Here is a 22741-nt window from a genome sequence, read left to right on the forward strand (position 1 = left end):
TTTCTCTATGTTTTCTTCTAGGAATTTTAGTTTTGAATCTTATATTTAAATCTTTAATCCATATTGAGTTAATTTTTGTGAGTAGTGTTAGAAAGGGGTGCAATTTCATTCTTTTGCATGTGACAATTCAGTTTTCCCAACACCATTTATTGAAGGGATTATCCTTTCCCCATTTAATATTCTTGACTCCCTTATCAAATATTAGTTGACTATATATGCATGCATTTATTTCTGGACTCTCATTTCTGTTTTATTGGTCTGTGTTTCTGTTTTGATGCCAGTACTATACTGTTTTGATTCTATAGCTTTGTAATAAAGTTTTGAAATCAGAAATTGTGATGTCTCGAAAGTCAGAATTACATTGGCTATTTGCAGTCTTTTGTGGTTCCAAACAAATTTTAAAATTGATCTTTCTATTTCTGTGAAAAATTGCTATTGGAATATTGATAGGGATTGCATTGAATCTATAAATGGCTTTGGTGGTATGGACATTTTAACAATATTAATTTTTCCACTCCATGAGCATGAGATATCTTTCCATTTATTTGTTTCTTCTTCAGTTCCTTTCAACAAAGTCTTGTAATTCTCAGTGCACACATCTTTCACCACCTTTGTTAAATTTAGGCTTAAGTATATTTTTATTTTTGATGCTATTATAAATGTTTTCTTTATTTCTTTTTCAGATAGTCCATTGTTAGTATATAGAAACATGGCTGATTTTTGGATGTTGATTTTATATCCTGCAACTTTACTGAATTTGTGTATTAGTTCTAACACTTTTTTGGTAGTCTTTAGAGCTTTCTATATATAAGGTCATATCATCTGCAAAAAGATCATTTTACTTCTTTTGGTCTGATTAAGATTCTTTTTTTCTTGCCTAATTGCTATGGCTAGGACTTCCAGTACTGAACTGGGTTAAAATAGTGAGAATGGGTAACATTGTCTTGTTACTGATCTTATAAGAAAACCTTTCAAGTTTTCGCTATTAAGTATGTTACCTGCAGGCTGAGCATATATGGACTTTATTATATTGAAGTACATTCCTTGTATACTCAATTTCTTGAGAGTTTTTATCTTGAATGGATGTTGAATTTTGTCAAATGCTTTTTCTGCATCTGTTGAGATAATCACATGATTTTTATCATTAATTCTATTAGTATGATATATCACATTTATTGTCTTGCCTGTGTTGAACTATCTTTGCATCCCAGGAATGAATCTCAATTAATCATGGTGTATGGTCCTTTTAATGTGCTGTTGAATTCAGTTTGCTAGTATTATGTTGAGAATTTTTGCATCTATATTTATTAAGGATATTAGCCTGTAGTTTTCTTTTATTGTAGTGTCTTTCTCTGTCTTTGTATCAGGGTAATTTTGGCCTTGTAAAATGAGTTTGGGATTGTTCTCATCTTTAGTTTTTCGGAAGAGTTTGAGAAGAATTGGTGTCAGTTCTTTAAATGTTTGGTAGAATTCACCAGTGAAGCCATCTGCTTCTGGGCTCTTTTAGTTGGCTGGTTTTTGTTTACTGTTTCAATCTTCTTACTCATTATTGGTCTGTTCAAATTTTCTGTTTCTTCATGATTCAGTCTTGGCTGACTGTATGTTTCTAGGAATTTATCTATTTGTTCTAGGTTACCCAATTTGTTGGATGTTTGTAACTGTTTATAGTAGTCTCTTATGATCCTTTGTATTTCTGTGGTGTCAGTTGTAATGTCTCCACTTTCATTTCTGATTATTTATTTCAGTGTTCTCTCCTTTTCTCTTGGCTGGTCTAGCTAAAGGTTTGTCAATTTTGGTTATCTTTTCAAAAAATCAGATCTTAGTTTTGCTGGTCTTTTCTACTGATTTTCTATTCTCTATTTCATTTATTTCTTCTTGAAGTGTAAAAGTTAGGTTGTGTATATGAGATTTTTCTTTTTTTCTTAATGTGTAGGCAGTTATCACCATGAACTTCCTTCTTAGAATTGCTTTTGCTTATACCATTAGTTTTGGTATGTTGTGTTTCCCTTTTCATTTGTTTCAAGATATCTTTTGATTTTCCCTTTTGATTTCTTCTTTGACCTATTGTTTAGGAGTGTGTTGTTTAATTTCCACACATTTATGAATTTCCCACTTTTCCTTCTGTTATTGAATTTATAGTTTCATACCACTGTGTTCAGAAAAGATACTTGATATTATTTCAGTCTTTTACATTTGCTAAGGCTTGTTTTGTGACCTAGCATAATATCTATACTGGAGAATGTTCTGCATGCTCTTGAGAAGAATCTATATTCTGCTGCTGTTGGGTGGAATGTTCTGTATGTGTCTATTACATCTATTTGGTCTAAGATATAGTTCAAGTCCAGTGTTTTCTTATTGGTTTTCTGTCTGGATGATCTATCCAGGGCTAAAAGTGAGGTATTGAAGTACCCTGCTGTTTTTGTATTGCTGTCTACTTGTCCCTTCAGATCTGTTAGTATTTGCTTAATATATTTAGGTGCTCTGATGTTGGGTGCCTGTTTATTTATTCTTGATGTATCCTCTTGATGAATGTACCCCTTTATCATTATATAATCACCATATTTGCCTCTCATGACAATTTTAACTTAAAGTCTATTTTGTGTGATATAAATTTAGCTTCCCCTACTCACTTTTGCTTTTACTATCCCTTCACTTTGAACCTATGTGTGTCCTTAAAGCTGAAGTGAGTGTCTTGTAGGCAGCACTTAGTTGGGTTTTGTCTTCTTGTTTTTTAATCCATTTGGCCACTCTATGCCTTTTGATTTGAGCATTTAATACATTTACATTTAAAGTAATTATTGATAGGTAAGAACTTACTAATTCCGTCTTATTAATTATTTTATGCTGTTTTGCAGTTTTCTTGTTCCTTTCTTCTTTTGTCATCTTTCTTTGTGAATTGATGATTTTCCAGAGTGAAATGCTTTGATTCCCATCTCTTTATCTTTTATCTATCAACTGTAAGTTTTTGCCTGGTGCTTACCACAAGACTTACATAAAACATCTCATATAGAGATATAATAGTCTCTTTTAAGCTGATAACTACTCAACTTTAATCACATATAAAAATTCTACCCTTATACTCTCTCCCCATATTTTGTTTGATGTCTTATTTTACCTCTTCTTATATTATCTATACATTAAAATTATTATAGCTATATTTATTTTTAATACTTTTGTCCTTTAAACCTTTTTTATTTGAGTTAAGTGATTTACACACCACCAAATTACTGTATTAGAGTATTTGAATTTGACTATATATTTACCTTTACCAGTATGTTTTGTATTTTCACGTCATTTCATGTTACTAATTAGAGTCCTTTCATTTCAGCTTGAAGAACACCTTTCAGCATCTTGTAAAACAGGTCTAATGGTGATGAACTCCTTCATTCCTGAAAGACAACTTTGCCAGGTAAAATATTCTTGTTTGGCAATTTTCTCTTTCAAGAGTTTGACTCTATCATCTCACTCTCTCCTGGCCTGCAAGGTTTCTGCTGCGAAATCCACTGATAGCCTTATGGGGATTCCCTCATATATGAATTAATTTTTCTCTTGTTGTTTTTTCTTGTTGTTAAAATTTTTCTCATCGTCTTTTATTTTATTTTATTTTTTTAACATCTTTATTGGAGTATAATTGCTTTACAATGGTGTGTTAGTTTCTGCTTTATAACAAAGTGAATCAGCTATACATATACATATACCCCCATATCTCCTCCCTCTTGCGTCTCCCTCCCACCCTCCCTATCCCACCCCTCTAGGTGGTCACAAAGCACCGAGCTGATCTCCCTCTGTTATGTGGCTGCTTCCCACTAGCTATCTATTTTACATTTGGTAGTGTATATATGTCCATGCCACTCTCTCATTTTGTCCCAGCTTACCCTTCCCACTCCCTGTGTCCTCAAGGGTGTGGAGAAAAGGGAACCCTCTTGCACTGTTGGTGGGAATGTAACTTGATACAGACACTATGGAGAACAGTATGGAGGTTCCTTAAAAAACTAGAAATAGAACTACCATACGACCCAGCAGTCCTACTACTGGGCATAATTCAAAAAGAGTCATGTACCACAATGTTCATTGCAGGTCTGTTTACAATAGCCAGGACATGGAAGCAACCTAAGTGTCCGTTGACAGATGAATGGATAAAGAAGATGTGGCACATATATACAATGGAATATTACTCAGCCATAGAAAGAAACGAAATTGAGTTATTTGTAGTGAGGTGGATGGACCTAGAGTCTGTCATACAGAGTGAAATAAGTCAGAAAGAGAAAAACAAATACCGTATGCTAACACATATATATGGAATCTAAAAAAAAAAAAATGGTTCTGAAGAACCTAGGGGCAGGACAGGAATAAAGACGCAGACGTAGAGAATGTCTTTGATTTTAGACAGTTTTATTATAATGTGTTTGGAGAAGATTGTTTTGGGTTGAAATTCTGGTGTGACCTTTTAGCTTCGTGAACTTGTACATACAGATCTCTCCCCAGATATAAGAAGGCAAAGTCCTTTACCAAGTCAGCCTGTCCTGAGATTCTGGATGGGCTGTCTGGTGGTATCCACAGGTGGGCTTGCTGCTGGTGTCCTTGGGTGGGCAGGTTTGGTATCTGAGTCAGCAAGTGGGCAGGCCTGTTGTTTATGTACATAGGGGCCATGCTGGTGCCTGGGTCCATGTGGATAGGCCTAGCGCTGGAGTCTGCAGTGATGGGCCTGGGACCTGGGTCTGCATGGGCAGGCTTGGATCAGGGGTCCAGAGGGCCAATCAGGACCCAGAGACCACTGGGGTGGGCCTGGCATTTGAGCTCACCTCACTCTCCTTCTCCCATGGGGAGAGGGTATCTCTCTGTGTGTTGGGCTGCCTGGGCTTGGGGAGGAGTGATGAAAGTAGTATGAATCTGTCTTTCCTACTGCCTTCATGCATCTTTTCTAATTTCAGTGCTTCACCCAGGTGCTATAATTCTTTACCTGGAATTCTTGGCTCTTGTAAAATTATTTTTGCATGTGGATAGTTGTTCAAATTGATGTTTCTGGGGAGGGGACAAGCTCTGAAATTCCTATGCCACCATTTTTGCTGATATTGCTCTCCCCATATTTTAGTTGTTGTTCTTTAATCTCAGATACTAGTTTCAAGTATGGTAAAAACAAAGGAAAAAACCAATAAGCTAGCAAACCAGAGCCAAAATAAATAAGCAACCAAAAAAGCAAATAAACACAACAGAATCTTCAGCCATCATGAGAGTCAAATCCAGAAGGAGGAGAAGTTTAGTTTCTAAAGGCAACAGGACCCAGAGAAGTATTTATCAACCCAAAGTCTCTTGGTACTTTCCTGAAATCTCCAGTTTATTCACAGATATGTTTTTTATTAAAGCAACTTGGCCCATATAATAGGAAAAAGCAAAACTGTCCCTTAGAAAGATAATTGTCTGCTCATTAGGTGTTCATTTTAAAAAATGAGTTATATTCTCTTTCCTTTGCATTTGATTGCTGAGTCATTGAGTTGTAGGGGATATATTGTGGGTGAAGAGGAGAATCATGTAAGAACAATAGCAAATCCTTTGCCTGGAATTTGTTTTTTAGTTTTTGACTTATGCCTTCAGTCCTCATAAAGATTCTTATAGTGGTGAATTTCAAAATTTATACTTGTGCTTTGATTTATTAAGATAGTAACACAAGGAAAATAAAGTTGTAAAGATTTTGTAGAAAAGTTTACTAATTTGGTTTTGGTTAGGATTTTCTGTTTACTTATTTAGAAGAAAGATCTGGGAATATTTAATCATCAACTTTTTTTTTTAACATCGTTATTGGAGTATAATTGCTTTACAATGGTGGGTTAGTTTCTGCTGTATAACAAAGTGAATCGGCTATACATAAACATATATCCCCATATCTCCTCCCTCTTGTATCTCCCTCCCAAATGATATATACTGATCCATTAGTTAGACATGAAGCTCTCACCCTTTTTATCAAGTTTAAATAAAGCTTTTAGACCCAAAATATTTTTGTTTGATCTGAAAAACAGTATTGCAAATCCTGCCTGGAATCTTTGAAAACTGATTGAGGCTGTACTTATGTAACTCATGGTGTACACAAAGATCATGGGCTTGTACAGACAGTCACTTTGGAAGGATTATTTTAATGTAGAATTGTCACACCTACAAATGAATTACTTGATGGCTGAACTTATGGTGTGACTAACACATGCTTTGCTAGTTAACTTCTGTGTGTGTGTTTGAATAGATAGATAGATAAATTAGAATTTTATTTAATAGTGAAAATAATTGTTTGGATAATATATTCAGTCCCTCCTTACTAAGGAATTGGTGATACCCTTCGATGTATCAGGTCCAGAGAGTGTTTCTGTCATGGTCCTGATTGTATCATGTTTTGATGTCCTGATTTGATGTCATCTCAAGAAAGTTATTCTGAGTTTCACCCTGATAGAGGTTAGGTTAAGCGAGCTGTTGCAGATTGTATGCAGTCTCTTTTTGTAGTTTCTCAGCTATATTTCTATGGTTCTGCCTACTATTTTGCTTAATTTTCTTTTTATAGGTATTTGAGATGCTTGAAGTTGAGGAATTTTCTCATGTTCAGTATATTTCTGGTAAAAGGCTATGTCTGCCCTAGAAAGTAAACATTTTTCTGTGCTATTCAGGCAGATATTCCAGGTTAAAGTCATGCTCTCATGTTTTTGGAGGAAAGGAATTATCTCTAGGTTGAATATTCTGAAAACAATGGGGTACAATATTCATGAAGAATTAAATCAATGTTTCCTCCAGTTTTACTATTAAATTATCAGGGTTTTGATATTTACCTGGTTCATTCCAATGTGTTTGTGAGATGACATCTACAGAGATTTGTAAGCAAAATTACATCAATATTCTTAAGTGCTTTGAAATGAGGCAGTGTGAAAGTCAGATTGAAGAGCTTGACTATCAGAATTCATTCCTTCTTTTTACTCTGTTATTTTCCCTATACCTAGAACTCCATCTTTCCTCTGTACATGGTGCCTTTTCTTTTATCCTAACTCTTCTCCCTTCCACCTCTCGCAATAATTATATAACATGTAGCTCTTTGGCCCCAGACTTAAATTTTAATAATTTTATAATTTTCATCTCTTACATTCTGTTCAGTCATTTCACCTTAGAAGACAGTACTGAAAATAATCCCTTCAAGGTGACGTGCTAAGAATATGGTTATACAGTACTTTTAAGGTTTTTTTTTTTATTGTTGACTTTTAAAACTAAAATGTGTTATTTGAATTTAAATGATATATTTTGGAAGAGAGAAGTCATATTGGCTCTAAGTAAGTCAAATGTAGATAATGACAGTATATTAACAATCCTTTATCTATAGAATATCTATCTGCTTAATGTATAGTTGACCAGGAAAGTAGCTCAATGCCTTAGTTTTCCTCTTTTTAAATAGTCGCTTGGCCTCATATTTCATTAAACCCCTGCAGTAGGAAATTTGAGCTCTAATAATAAATTAGATAAAAACAACACTGAGATATAGATAAAATCTTGCTATTTTAGCAAAGATACTCTACATGTTCTTCCAAATGTTCATATTTTACAAGGAATGTACTCCATATTGAACTTATTCTGGATGCTTTTAATTATATAGAATGGATCCTGAGGTTAAATGTGAGACCGCAGAGATAGCAGTGCGTGGTTAGTTATTAATGTTAATTGAGCTTTCATTCTGTGAGGTGCACAGTACAAAAGAAATAGAAGTTCAGATGCAGGCTTCCTTGCAAACTGTTCATCTAATGGGAAGATAGAATTCATTAAAAAGCGGCACCCAATCCTGAATTTCCATGCCTAGACATCAAAAGGGCTAATGTTATTAAACTCTGTATTTGTATAACACTTTGAAATGTACAATCTGTCCTCATATATGATATCTCTTAAGATCTCTTAGGATACTGTGAAAACTACAAGGTGTGGTGAAAGAGCACAAATTTGGTTTCAAGCAGAGCTGGTTCTAAATCCTGTTCTGCCTCTTAAGTTGAAGATTTAAAGATCTCTGCACCTCAGTTTCCTCAGTTGTATAATGAGGATAATAACATGCCTTTTAGTGCTGATTTGAGATTTATAGGAAATGACATGTTGTAGGATGGTCACTTACTTCATATAGTAAGTGAGCAATAAATGTGTGCTCCTCTCATTATCCTTTTGCAGATGAGGAAACTGAAGCCTTTGATTGGGACCAGGTCCTAGGCCTCCTAAACAAGATCAAAGCTCTGTTCATTATGCCACACTGTTGGGGTTATCATGTGTGCTTAGTAGTCTGAAGGCTTACCATAAAGAACATCTTAATTTCAAGCCTATGATTTTTAGCCTATGCTAAAGACTTACCAGTTCTTATTATAGTTTTTCCCCAGAGATTTTGCATCCCTATGCTCCCTTTGATTTGGTAAAGATTACTTTGTCTGATAGAAGAAAATAGTATATATCTATTTTTTCCTATCCACAGATCAGCTTTTTTGTACTTGATAAAACGTTTGATCCTTTCAGAGATGTTATGATCTCCACAAATTTCATCGTATCTTGCATATCTTATACTAATTCATAAGTTTTATTGTCCTTTCTCTGCCATGTATCAAAGGGGGTTGGCAGGGAGTAGAAGTTACTAGATAAAAATATATAATCAGTGGGAAGATGGTAGGACCTTACAAAGGTCAAACAGAGAAAACAATAACAAGAGAAATATGTGGGCATGTGGATTGGCCAAGGCCATGGATATGCCCAGGGTGTTCTAAGAAACACACCAACTTAATGGAAAGAGTGAAGCTCACCATGCAGAGAGGAAGTGTGGGCATGTGATCTGCCTGTGCACACTCCCTGATTTGATATTTCTTGGAAGACCCAAGGCAGTACTGATGTAGAAGCATACTTAATGATCTTAAAAGGAATTTTTAAAAATACAACAATAGCTTTATATAACTTCATTACCCTTACCAAATATGTTTTGTGTAGATATACTGGCTACCTTTTTCCTGGGTATCTGTGGTACAGATACATTGAATAACACTGAGATGAGATTTGTACACGTTCTTTAGGTTTCAAGAAGACGGTGTCTATCTCTTAAGTTATTAGAAAAGTGATCACTTTTGTTCATGCCTGATTAGTGTTATATGGGAACTAGAAAGAAGAAAATTTTTTTCTTGAAATAGATTTGTCTTCCTACATAACTAGTTGGAAGGGATACTTACAATATGATTTCCATTGTTTTGGCTTGTCTCCATTTATGGGCTATGAGGTTTATAGTTCTAGCTTCTTAGCAAACTTATTTTAAGAAACAGCTGGTTCCAAAGTCTCTCTCAGTGTGTGCAATGGGTACTCAGCTGTATGTTTCTCCTGATGACCAGTGCTTTGAAGGAAGCTAAAATATTTTTAAAGCTCAAGTGCTCAACTAGGAATATTTGAGATTCTGCAGATTTAATAGCAGTGCAATATTCCCCAAAACTGTAAAAGTAGAAAAGCTGGAAACAGAGTGGAAATAGTGGAAAAGTAGAGGGTTTTTTTAGGTAGTTGCTGAGCTTATGATAATAAATATACTTTTCTGCAGTTATAGCAGTCATGTCTAAACATCATGGGTTAGTAGAGTTAGAATAACCTACAGATCATTTATTTTAACTCCTGGTATCACAAATGTTGAAGGTGAGACTCAAAAAGGTGAAGGTGAAGGTGCAGGTTATGTAACTAGTTATTGGTCAAATGAGTCATAGCCATATCTCTTGATGTTTCTTTTTCATTGTATGATGCATAATGCACCACTGTCTTTGAAAACAGGTCTTTTGCCCAGAAGAACTTCCTTAGAAATCTAATTATGTGAGGATTACAAGGCTGAGAGATAGTGATAGCTCAATGTCAACTCATTGATCTGGTGCAGATTCACAATGAATGTAATTGATACACAATTACAGAATCATCAGATACCAATATTAGGTTCTTTCATCTTAATTACTTATAGAAAAGATATTTTATTTTCCTTTTTATATATAGAGATGACCCAACAAATCTCACTTCTTACACCTCTTTTTAAAATTCCAGACAGAGATTCGGTTTCCTCACTGGCATCATTCTATGGAGAGCTCATTTTAGCCAATGAGAAATAAAGTGGCTTTATTCTAACCTTCTTGATGTCCTCTGCCTGGACCTCCCCAAATACCAGAATCACCTAAGACTTAAAATCAATTACAGTTGACAGAGGTACCATGTTGTAATCCTCCTGTATAATTAAACAGTTTAATTGTCATTGTTTCATAATGTTTGCTAACAGCAGAAACCATCCACCTGGTGGCTGTGTTCTTTCAAGAGGCGCTTAGTACAATTCTAGTAAACTGAAGAGAACTTAGATGCAGATAAAAATCACAACCTCTTCAGTTTGCATTTTTAGCACATGCCACCTTGTAGTATATTCACCTTATGCATTTTTGTTGAAAGTTGCAAGGATATGAAAATAAAGAAATTAGTTAGAGACTGGGCTGTAAAGAAAAGAATGTAGAATGGAAATATAAACTAATGTGAAAAACTTGCTTTAGAACTAGTCCTTTAAATATTCATATTCAAGTTCTTTAATAGAATGAGTTTTGTTTTATATGCAAATTAGTGTTTCTATTTCACAATTTGATTTTATAATTGTGATATGATTTCACCTCTTTGAGTCTTAGTTTTCACATCTATAACATGGAGATGGTGATAGTTCCAACATCTCTGGAGTTTTAGATTAAAAAAAATACTATATACTTGAAAACACTGTATATGTTTTCAAAATACATAGGCATATATTTATGACTGTATACTGCTAAGGAAGCAATTTGATGAAATGATATCTAGTTTCATTTCCAACTCCCAAATTCTACAGTACCCACTCCGTATCATCTAACACATCAATACTTCCATAAAGAGCCAGTCCATTTCTCTCAGACCAATGGAAACACTGCCTTTCCCTTCTTCTACCCCCTGTAGCATGTTAATTACAATACTGATCATTATTCATTTTTGCAACTCCCAGAAAGTACCTGCTCATTGCCTATTCAGTGAATAATCTTGTTGCTTCCAAACCAAGGACGTCTACACTGCTCTGTAGCTCTCATTGTATAGCGTATTGTAAAGAGCCAATAAATTGGCTGACCAATTACTTAAAACCCCACTCCTAAAAAAATGTGGGAGAGGTCACTTAGTCACTTCTGCATCCTAGGCTTAGTCATCTCTGCATCCACCAAGTTTTACTATCTTTCTTAAAAAAAAAAAATAAAGAAGCAGGCAAAGAATGGGTTGATTATTGGAAACCTTTCCTCCCTCTACTCCTGAAGGTGTAACTCGTCAGCAGCTCTCAGTTCTTACTGTGTATTGCCCAAGTGTTGAAATGTCTCTATTGTTGAATTTATGAACTAATCTTGGTCTTCATCTCTCTACACCTGATCACCCACACCCACTAAATAGAATGACAGTAGTTACCACGTATCTGCCTTCTTGTAAGAACCTTTGAAATTATCTTTGCAAAGTATTCTGAGGCCAATAAGAAAGAGACACGCCAAATATATACTGGTATTTTCTCTTCCTAAATTTCAATGCTCATCTTAAAAGTTAATATTTTCTCTTTGGCATTCTTGAAGATAGTATTATAAACTGGCAGAAAAGTTTTCAGTACCATGTTATCAAGCCCCTATGCTCTTTTTTAAAATTTATTTTATTTATTTATTTTTGGCTGTGTTGAGTCTTTGTTGTTTATGTGCTGGCTTTCTCTAGTTGTGGCGAGCAGGGGCTACTCTTCGTTGTGGTGCGTGGGCTTCAGTAGTTGTGGCACGCAGACTCAGTAGTTGTTGCTTGTGGGCTCCAGAACGAGATAAGCATCTAAATTTGTTGAAATATTGACCTTATTCTCAATAAAGGGCAAATATCTAAGATGTTGTCTCTGAAAGCATAATAGGGAAACAATACAACACTCTCTAGAAGATGAAGTCATACAAAGCAGCAGTTCACAGGAATCAATGGCATTCTCCTGTCAGAGCTCAGATGCTCCTTTACTCTATCAGTGACATGGAGGTCCTTGCTCTCAGCCTAACCATTTTCCTCTGGGGCTCTTTGGAATAGAATGTAAAGTTTCTCACATGCTTTGCTAACCTGAGTTCAGCCAGGTGAAAAGGGTAACAGGCAATTTTGCTGTCACCATTCTTGTTATCTCAACTATGATGTAGGTATTTACAGTTTAGGTGGTCTCAGTGCCTCCTGGCTTTCTAACAGCACCCCTCACTATGTTTCCCTCCTCCAACTTTTCCTTCCAGTGAGAAGCCTAATCTTTTAAAACAACTTGTCAAAAACTATCACTGACATCCACTGCCTGCACATAAAATCCAGACATCTTAGCCTAACGTCCAAAACCTTCCATGATATGACCCTAACCTGCTTCCTAGCCATAAATCTGATTTTTCCCTGGGTTGAACTGGTATTCTACACAAACTATTCTACTCAGTGCTTATTTAACCTGTTGTTTAATATTCCATGTCCTATATTTTTGCTGTTTCCTAGCCTCTGTTTTTCCTTCCACCAGAATTGTAGGCCATGTTAAAATCCCTCTTTTTTAGCCATCCTAGGGGAGGGGAGTAGCACCTATATTTGGGACAGTTCAGTACTACCCTTAGGTATAACCTCTGTTGTTAGTGTTGTTATTGTTTTTATATGTGTCTTACATCTGTCACTGCACCAAAAGTTCCACAGGACAGAGTTTATGGATCAGCCAGCCTTATCATCCTCACAAGATCATATTCCTAGTCTGCGCTCAAATATGTATTTGCTCGAAGATACCTGACAATTTATCACACTACTATGGTTAGTGTTGCAGGCCCTGCCACAGAAATTTTAAATATATACTTTTATTAAGTTAATAAATCTTCACAATTATATTGCAAGATAACTACCTTTACTATTAATTTTTTAAAAAGGCGAATCAAACTAAGATCCAAGAAAAAATGAAGTGACTTGCCAAGACCATAGAATCAAAGTGTCTGCGGCAGAGTTTTTGAACAGGTTTATTTCACTCAAGGAACATCATCCCAGTAAGGCTGAGGCAAGGATTCTAATATTAAAAACAAAAACAAAGGCAAAATCATTTGTGCAAAGCGTGTCAGGCTGGTTTGTGAGACAAGAGCCCTCCAAGCTCCTAAGACAACATGAGTATGAGAAATATCCAGAGATTGAAACATTTCAGGAAAAATCCCTTATCACAGATTGTAAGCATGTACTATGTTTACTGTCAGATTTGAGTTATGCTTCAGACAATGAGATTCCGTGTTCACTATTCTGCTTGAAGCTGATATATTTAGGGTCAGCTGTAAACCAATTTGTGAGGGAGAAAAAGTTGTGTTATATATGCTTGTGTGTCATTTGTTGGGGGCATAGTCTGACCTACATGAGTCCCTCCAAAATTTCTCAGTCTGCCTTATATGCTCCACTGACAGCCCATGTTTAGATCCAATTTCTGAGCCAGTGTCAATCAAAGCTGGCCTTCTGGGGCTTAGAATCATGTCACCTGTCTTAGATCTGGTAACTGGGTTGTGATTGCTAACTCTGAAATTATTTCCATGTTCCTTTTGTTGTCAGGCTATGTCTTGGTACATCTGGAACTGATTTTCCTAGGGAGAGAGTTTAGATGTGGACATGGGAAGTGCAAACTAAAGCACAGTGCCAAGATTTACCAAGGATGTAAGCAGCCAAGTTGTATTAGAACAAAAATGTTGCCGAAAACATTTTACCAAACAAATAGGATGAAAAAAGAGTTCTAGGATATAGAAGTCAGAGTTGGTGCTAAATGGTCTAAAGCAAAGGAGTAAGTGGATGAGAAGCACTGAGTCAGAGAAGTCCATGACTAGGGGAATAGGATGAGACCCTGGGAGGATCAATGCAAGAATGATCTTCGGGGGCTCAGGACATGTTCTGAGGTCAGTAAGATGATGCCATAGGCAAAGCTTGCTTTATTAAAATTTTTTTAAAAAAATTTATTGGAGTATAGTTGATTTTAAATGTTGTATTTATTCATTCAAAACATATCCATGTGATGACTTCCATTCAATCATTCATCCATTTAGCAGAAGGGATACAGTGCCGGTTCAAAAGGGAGTTTTCAGTTAAGTAATACAGACAGAAATCAAATAATTATACAAGTAGTTGAGTAATTATAATTTTGAAAACTTCTGTGAAGGAAAAGACTTCCATGGGGAAGAATCAGATGAGACTGGTGGTGAGATATTAACCACCTGTAGGATGGAGGGTGCACCTCAGGCAAAGGAAACAGGAAAAACCATGGTATATTTGAGGAGCAAAGAGAAGTCTGGTATCACTGGAACATAGCAAGAGTTAAGTGAGTGGCATGAGAAAAGATTAGAAAGGTAAACAGGAGCCAAATCCGTAAGGCAGATATTGCTACTGTTATCCCAGTTTCCAGATGAAACATCTGAGACTCAGATAACTTATCTCCTTAACTCACCAGCTAGGAAGGGGTAAAACCAAAATATGAATCAGGGCTATTTAACTCCATAGGCTATTTCCATAAACCTATGTCACAAATGCCTTTATATAGTTCCTGCAGACTATATTAAGGTTTTAAACTTAATCCTAAAAGCAATGGTAAGTACACTGAGAGATATTAATAGCAAAGTGGGATAAAAGATAATTTGGGCTGGTGGACGGAGGATGGATTGGAAAATGCCACTGACTGGCAGCCTATTGGAGTGGGTAGAATACTGTGCTATCTAACACATGCTTAAATTTCCGCATCACCTAACTGGATGGGAACTTTGAGATCAGCTGATCATTCACCTCCACTGTCTATCCAAGAAGGTGCTGAGGCCTAGAGTTATTTCCTCTGAGCCACAATTTTATGCTGCTGTTCATTTCATGTAAGTGTAAGCAGTTTGGAGGACTGGCAAATCATTCAATACTCCAATATTTCTTATTGCAAGCTGAGTAGTTGCCAGTAAGAGTCAGGTCAATTTTATCAGTCATTCTTCCCTGAAATCAGCAGACACTTACATAACCCAAACCAGTTTTAACTCTATGGTACAGACAGGGGCTCAAATTAGTGCAAATTCAAAAGGTAATAATAATGTAATTTTAACATTTACCAAACCTTTCTATATGTACTAGGAATATACCTTTGAAAAGCATCTAAACCATTTCATTTATTTATTCCTATGTTTAATCCTCTATATCTATGTCAAGAATATTCTGTGTATCAGGCTTTATGCCCTAAGTACTGGGTATATAGTGGTGAACAAAATAGAGTCCTTGTCCACATGAAGTTTAAAATATGATGGAGACATACTGAGGATGGGAATATAAAATGGCTTAATTGCTGGGAAAAACAGTTTGGTGGTTTCTCAAAAAGTAAAACAAAGTTACTGTATGACCCAGTGATTCCATTTTTAGGTAGATACCCAAGTGAAGTGAAAACATCTATTCACACAAAAATTTGTACCCAATATTCATAGCAGCATTTTTCACAACAGCCAAAACAAGTGGAAATCAACTGATGAATAAATGAACAAAATATGATATATTCATACAATGGAATATCATTCAGCCATAAAAATATACTAATACATGCTACAGCCTAATAGATAATTACAGTTTGTTTAATCACTATAATAGAGACAAACAGGGCACAATAAAAAAAAATAAAATAAAGATAATATGTAGGTGCTAAATAAATGGATGATCTGGCAAGGACTCTCAGAAGAGGTAATATTTAAACAACCACCTGAAAGGTGATGGGAATTTATCGGAATAATAAATAAATTCCTTGTTTCGGGTCTAAATATGAAACAACAAAGAGATATAAAAACAGATGGAAATGAAAATATGTGCTTTATTGTCAACAACATCTAGGTAAGGGGGTGTCTTACCAAAGTCCAGAATTAAAGACTTATACACCTCAGCACAGGCAACACTGGACACTTTTAAGCCGCTCCTTGCAGGTAAAGAATCTGTATCCCTGAGCTTTATGGGTGGTCCAGAGCAAGACAGAGCATAAAAAGAGAGATTAAAAAGTGCTGAACCTTTGTATCTGATCCTGCTCCAAATTACCACTCAGATTATTTTCTCCTTGCCTTGAGGAGACTTGAGTGAGGAGATAGAGGCCAGAAGTGTTATATTAATAGAGGTCACACTTCATAGAAACTAGAGAAAAGGGGAAAAGAAGTTTTCTTCGTAGAGGTAAAAAATTACTAGACATTTGAAGAGGCAAAGAATAATATGAGAATATCTAAAACATGTTTATTCTGTTACCAGAAGCTGAAATAGATAGAATGGAAGAAGACAGTGGTCAGAGAGATAATGGATGAGACTATTTCAGACTGACAAGAGATATAGGAGGCAATATAGTATATAATAAAATAAATAAAAAGTAATATATACAAATATACACTATAATGATCCCACACAATGCCAAAATACAAAGAAAATATCCTAAAAGCATCCAAGGAAAATGACAAATAATTTTAATGGAAGGTAATGAGATTGAAATTAGCCTGCTCAATAGCAAAAATTCAGGCAAAAGAAATGTATCTCTCAGAAAAAAAATTGTAGTTTTAAATGCATATATTAGAAAAGGAGAAAGGAAGCAGTGAACTGTTTCCACTTTTAGAGCTAGAAAATTAAGAGCAAATTAAACCCAAAATAAGTGAAATAAAGGAAATAATAAAAATAACAGAAATCAATAAAAAAGAAAAGATAGAAACAATGGAGAAAATCAACAAATATAGAATTTGTTGATTCTAAGACTAATTTAGAAAAAGAAGTATAAAATACACATCAAAAATATCAGGAGAAAAAGGGGACAACCTACAGATCCCACAGAGATTAATAAGCTCAATCAGGAACATTATGAACAGCTTTATGTCAATAAATTTGATGAAGTGGACAAATTTCTTGAGAGATACAACTTACCACAGTTGAAATGAGAAAATAGAAAGTTTAGATATACTTATCAATTAAAGAATATAATTTATAATTGAACAAAATTACATTTCCACAAAAAAAACCCTCAGACTAGATGCTTTCACTTGTGAGTTCTACCAAACATTTATTAAAGAGATAATACTAATCCTATACAAACTTTTCTTTTTTTTCAGAAATAGGATATGAGGGAACAATTTCTCAACTCGTTTTATGAGGCCACTTAACTGTGAAACAAAAATCAGACTGATCTTCTTTAAGAGAATATGAAATTCCAGACCAATAATCCTGCTGAACATTGATACAAAAATCCTATGTAAAACTTTATGGAATTAAAGTTAGGAATATATAAAAAGAATACTACACCATGATGTGTGATTTAATCTAGGAAGCCAAGGTATTTTTTAACATACAAAAGTCAGTCAATGTAATTCATCACATTTATATACTAAAGAAAAATCATTTTTAATAAATGCATAAATATTTGACACAATATAATATCTATTTATGATTTTAAAAAATCTCTCAGTGAACTAGGAATAGGTGAAAAGCCTGATAGAGCAATTCAGTATGGAAGGAAAATATTTTCCAAATATTCATATGGAAAAAGAAACTTGAGTTCTACCTCATGTCATACCAAATAGGAATTAAAGGTAGATCAGAGATCTAAGTATAAAAACTGAAATAATGAAGCTACTAGGAAACATCATAGGAGAATATCTGTCCAACTTTGAGGCTGACAAGTTTTCTTAGAGAGGACGCAGAATGAACCATAAAATATAAATTAATAATATAAATTTCCTGAAAGTTAAAAACTTGCTCATCAAAATACACCATCCAGAAATTATACAGCCAGTAAGATTAAACAGAAAGGAATAATATATTTACAACACATGTATCTGACAAAGGACTTCTATTAAGAATATTTTGAAACTCTCACAACTCAGTAAGGAGATATGAAATGTGGAAAAGACTTAAACATCTCACAAAATAAAATACACAAAACATCTAAAAATCAGAGGAAAAAGTGCCAAATCTTATTCACTGTCATGGAAATATAAATCAAAACCACAATGAGATATCACTATAAATCTGAAAGAATGGTCAATATAACAAAAGGTTGTCAACACCAAATGTTGTACAGGCTATAAAGCAAACAGAACTTTCATACATTGCTCTTTGAAGTGCAAAAGGGTACAACTACTTTGGAAAATAGTTGGGTAGTTTCTTTAAAAATAAACACCTACTTACCATATGACCCAACAATTCCACTTCTAGATTTTAAGCCAAAAGAAAAAATGCCTCAAAAGGCACCCTACAAAGAATGTTTATAGCAGCTTTATTCAACATAGCCAAAAGCAGGAGACAACCTAAATTCTATCAATAGGGAAATGTGTAAATAAATGATAGTCTATGTATATAACGGACTACTCAGTATTAAAATAAAATGAACTGATGGATCCAGCAATGGTATGTTGGTAAAAGAAGCCAGATTCAATCATGCTATATGATTCCATTGACATGGAATTCTAGAATAATTAAATAAACCTATAGAAATAGAAATGAAATTAGTGGCTATTTCAGGAGGGGTTACTGACTAAGAAAGGCCATGAGCGAATATTCTGTAGTGATTAAAATGTTCTGTGGTTTGATAATGAGTTTGTCAAAACTTATTGAATATCATATTCAATATCTGAGCCTCTCTTTGCATGTAACTCTAACCTCTATTAAAAAAAATATTTGTGCGAGAAACAGAGTGAAAAATAAAAGTCTAGGAGACCCATAATGCTTATACTAGAAAAGAAGAAAAGGTGAAAAGTTAAGATGAGTATTTAACTTAAAAGTAAAGGGGGAAGAATATTATTTTTTTACCTTAAATAGAAGAGAAGAAAAGGTGAAAGTAATAAGCTAAGTATCTTACTTAAAATAGAGGGGAGAAGGAATAGACTCAAGGAAAAAGGAACTCAAAAAGAAAATAAATAAAAATGTAGAAATTAATGGAATGAAATAGTGATGAAAACAAAATCAAATATACATAATATCTGTTGTGTGCCAAGCACAGTTCTGAGAGCTTTACTTACATTCTGTGCCTCCCAAACATCCTATGATTTAAATATTATTTTATAGGTGGGAAAACTGAATTTAAAGAGGTTTAGTAACTTACCAAAAAATCACATAAAATTAAATAAGTAACTGGGAATTCCCTGGCCATCCAGTGGTTAGGACTCCAAGCTCTCACTGCCAAGGGACTGAGTTCAAACCCTGACCAGGGAACAAAGATCCCATAAGCTGCACAGCACAGCCAAAACCAAAAAACAACAAGAACAACAAAGAAATAAGTAACCTACTCAAGATCACTTGGACAGTGTATAATAGGGATGGAATTTGAACTCTAGAAATTTGTCTCAAAATCTATGGTCTTCAACCTGTTCAATTTTCAGTCTTTATGGGAAGAAGCATAAAACTTTAACTTAAATAGACAAATTCTTAGAAAAATGTAATTTGCAAACAAGAAATAAATAGCCTGTGAATAGCCCTATGCATATTAAGTAAATTAAATAAATAGTATAAAATCTTCTACAAAAATTATAGGCCCATGTGTTTTAGAAATTATTCATATAAAACTTTCAGTTAAAATATCCTTTAATCTAATAAATACTCTTTTGTAGAATTGAAATGTGTAAATACTACCCAACATATTCCTCACAGCGATAATAACCAGAATACCCAAGTCTAATATAGGCAAAGGAACAATAAAAGAACAAAAATTGATAGGCCAGTATTAGTAAGGAACATTGATGTAAGTATATTAAACCAAATAGTAAACAACCAAATCCAGTATTTAAAAAAAGGTGTTACATCATGAACAAAATTTATCATAAAATTCAAGGATAGTTTAACATTAGAAAATCTATAAATGTTATTCAGTACATTAATATTTAAAAGAGCAAAATGAATGATTATTTTAATAGATATGGAAGATATTTAACAATCATTCTTGGGTTAAAAAAAACTCATGACAAATTGTCAATCAAAAAAATTTCCTTAATGTGATCAAGAGTAACTATACAAAACATATGGCAAACACCTGTAAAAATATGAAATGTCAAAGTATTATTCATTAAATATGGAGCAAGGCAAGATTATCCACTGTCATTATTTCTATTCAACATTGAGTACTATATTGTTCTAGCCAGCACAGCAAGCAGAAAATAAGTAAGTAAACAAATAAATGATAGTGCAAGAATGTAAATAGAAGGAACAAAACTCTTACTTAAAAATAATATCATTGTCTACCAAGAAGTAATATGCTGACAAGTCTTTAGAATAAATAAGAGAAAAATTTTAATTGGCTAGTCATAAGATAAACATATAAAATATCAATTTATATATGCCACCAAAATAAGTTATAAACATAATTAAAATAGAAAATATTTACTACATCAATAAGAAGTGAGGTAACAAGAAATACATATAACAAAATGTGTGCCATATCTGTCAAAAAACTTGATTACAAAGAATTACAGAGGCTTCAATATAATGAGTCACATATGGTTCTAGATTAGAGGACTCAATATTCTAAAGTTGATTCTCTCCAAATTGATTCATAGGTTCAATAGAATTCTGATAAATTGCTGACATAGATTTTAAGAGATTTGAAAAATAATTTATTACATCTATATGAATCAATCTGATTTTAACATTAGTGGAATTCTAACCAGAATTTCATCATAGGTTTTTGAGAAATTTGAGTGACTACTTACTACATTTTTCTGGGTTATCCTGATTCTGAAATTTACCTGAAGAACAGAAACTCATTAACCAAATCACTTAAGAAGGGAAAAATCAGATGGGGATACTTGCCCTTCTGGGTGTAAGAACATCTTCTAAACCTCAAGTAGACATAACATTGTCTTATCAGTTCTGGGGAAAATATTCAACAATAGAACCAAGTAGCAAACCTAGAATCAAAACCACAAATATTTGTAGACTTGATAAAAGGGAAAGCATTAGAGACCAGGAGCAATGGGAGAAGGATGGTCTATTCAGTAAGTGGTAGTGGGACAGAGTTTTCTCTGGAAATAAGTAAAATTCATTCCACTCCATGTACCATACACAAAGTTCATCCAATATAGATTGAAGAACTAAATGTGAAAGTAAAACTTTAAAACATTTAGATAAAATCATTAGATCATAATTTTATGTCTTCTGGTTGGGAAATACTTTCTTAATCAAGGTATTAAGCATAAAAGAAATGATTAACCATAAACAAGGTATGAAACATGATTGATGAAGTTGACTACCTTAAAATTTGGCACTTCTATTAATCAAAATACACCATAATGAAAGTGAAAATAAGTCATAAACTATGGCAACACATATAATACGTGAAGTACTCATGTCAAAATTAAAAAACTCCTACAAATCAATCAGAGAAAACCTAATAGAAAATATACAGAATCATGAAGCAATGTCTTTTACAGGAGTACAGCAAATGCCTAATAAATATATAATAAATCTCATGGTTATCAGAAAATACAAATTAAAAACCAAAATAAGAGACCATTTCAACTAAGTGTTAGTGAGGATACAGAAAATGTGTACATTCTTGGACAGAGCAAGTAAGTCTGTATATTGCCATAAGCAATTTGAAAACATGTTGGCCTTAATGTGTAAAACTAAATATGAACATATATTGTAACACAGCAATTTCACTTGTTATTATATGGCTTTTTCAAACTTTTAGGAACCAGACCCACATTACATTACATTGTACACTTTGATCCCACTACTATCATAAATATATAAGTATACATGTGTATAGGTATATAGAAATAACTGGAACAGCTTTCATGAAACAATATTTCTATTCTATTCTTTTTAAAAACATGAAAAACTGTTTATAGTAACTATGTTGATTTCATTACGATGTGACTCACAGTATGAAAAACCTCACCCTGAAGAAACTCTTGCACATATACATCAGTAGGAATCAAAAATTTTTCCAAAGAAATTCGCTGAAGCAAGTATTATAAAAACAAAATTTTGGAAACAATTCATATGTTTATTGACAGGAGAATAGATAAATACATTGTTGTATAGCATTGTGAAATAAATTCATCAGTAAAAATGAACAAACTGCTCCTATGTATATTAACCTGTATGAATCTTAGAAATATATTTTGTGAAATGAGTGATTTCAGATAACTACATACAGTATTACTACTTTTGTTAACTGCAAAAACAGTAAAATAAAAGAATACATAGTTTACAGATAAATACACTGAAGGTAAATCTCTTAAAAAGTGAAAACCAATTGCCTCTAGTAGAAATGGAGCTCTGGGAGAGTAGATGAACTGAATTTGGAGAAAGCACACAGGAGTTTCAATAGTATTTTTAATATTCTAGCTGTTCAGCTAAGTAATGACCAGTTTTTATCCTATAGTATATAACGTATATGTGTGTGTGTGTTTCTGTGTGTATGTTTGTATTTTGTATGTATCAACATTACATAATACAAACTTAACACATAAAAAAGTATTTCATGTTGCCCGTGGAGACAGCAGATACACCCCAAAGAAAATGTGAAGTAGAGGTACTTTCTTCATTTTTAGTTATTGACTTAATTGTGTAATGGTCAGAGTAGGCCACCTAATTGAAAATTACACAAACTGCTGCTCCCATAGGAATGCTGCTTATCTATATGAAAATGAGGGAATACATTTTTTTTGGTGTATTTTGATTTTTACCTGCTATAGAATACTTTTAATAAAATGCCACTATAAGA

At 33.9% G+C, this 22741-nt stretch overlaps 1 long non-coding RNA gene across 2 annotated transcripts in view; it reads left to right on the forward strand.

Moving 5' to 3' along the window:
* LOC309612494 overlaps positions 1–22741 on the forward strand; it is a 947061-nt gene that overhangs the window by 782948 nt on the left and 141372 nt on the right. For both annotated transcript variants that reach the window (XR_014235210.1, XR_014235211.1), the window contains one exon: positions 3329–3409. This is a non-coding gene — a long non-coding RNA (uncharacterized lncRNA). The remainder of the gene's footprint in view (positions 1–3328; positions 3410–22741) is intronic.

The sequence above is a fragment of the Balaenoptera borealis genome (genome assembly GCF_965194805.1).
Source record: "Balaenoptera borealis genome assembly, chromosome: 15".
Classification (NCBI taxonomy): Eukaryota; Metazoa; Chordata; class Mammalia; order Artiodactyla; family Balaenopteridae; genus Balaenoptera; species Balaenoptera borealis.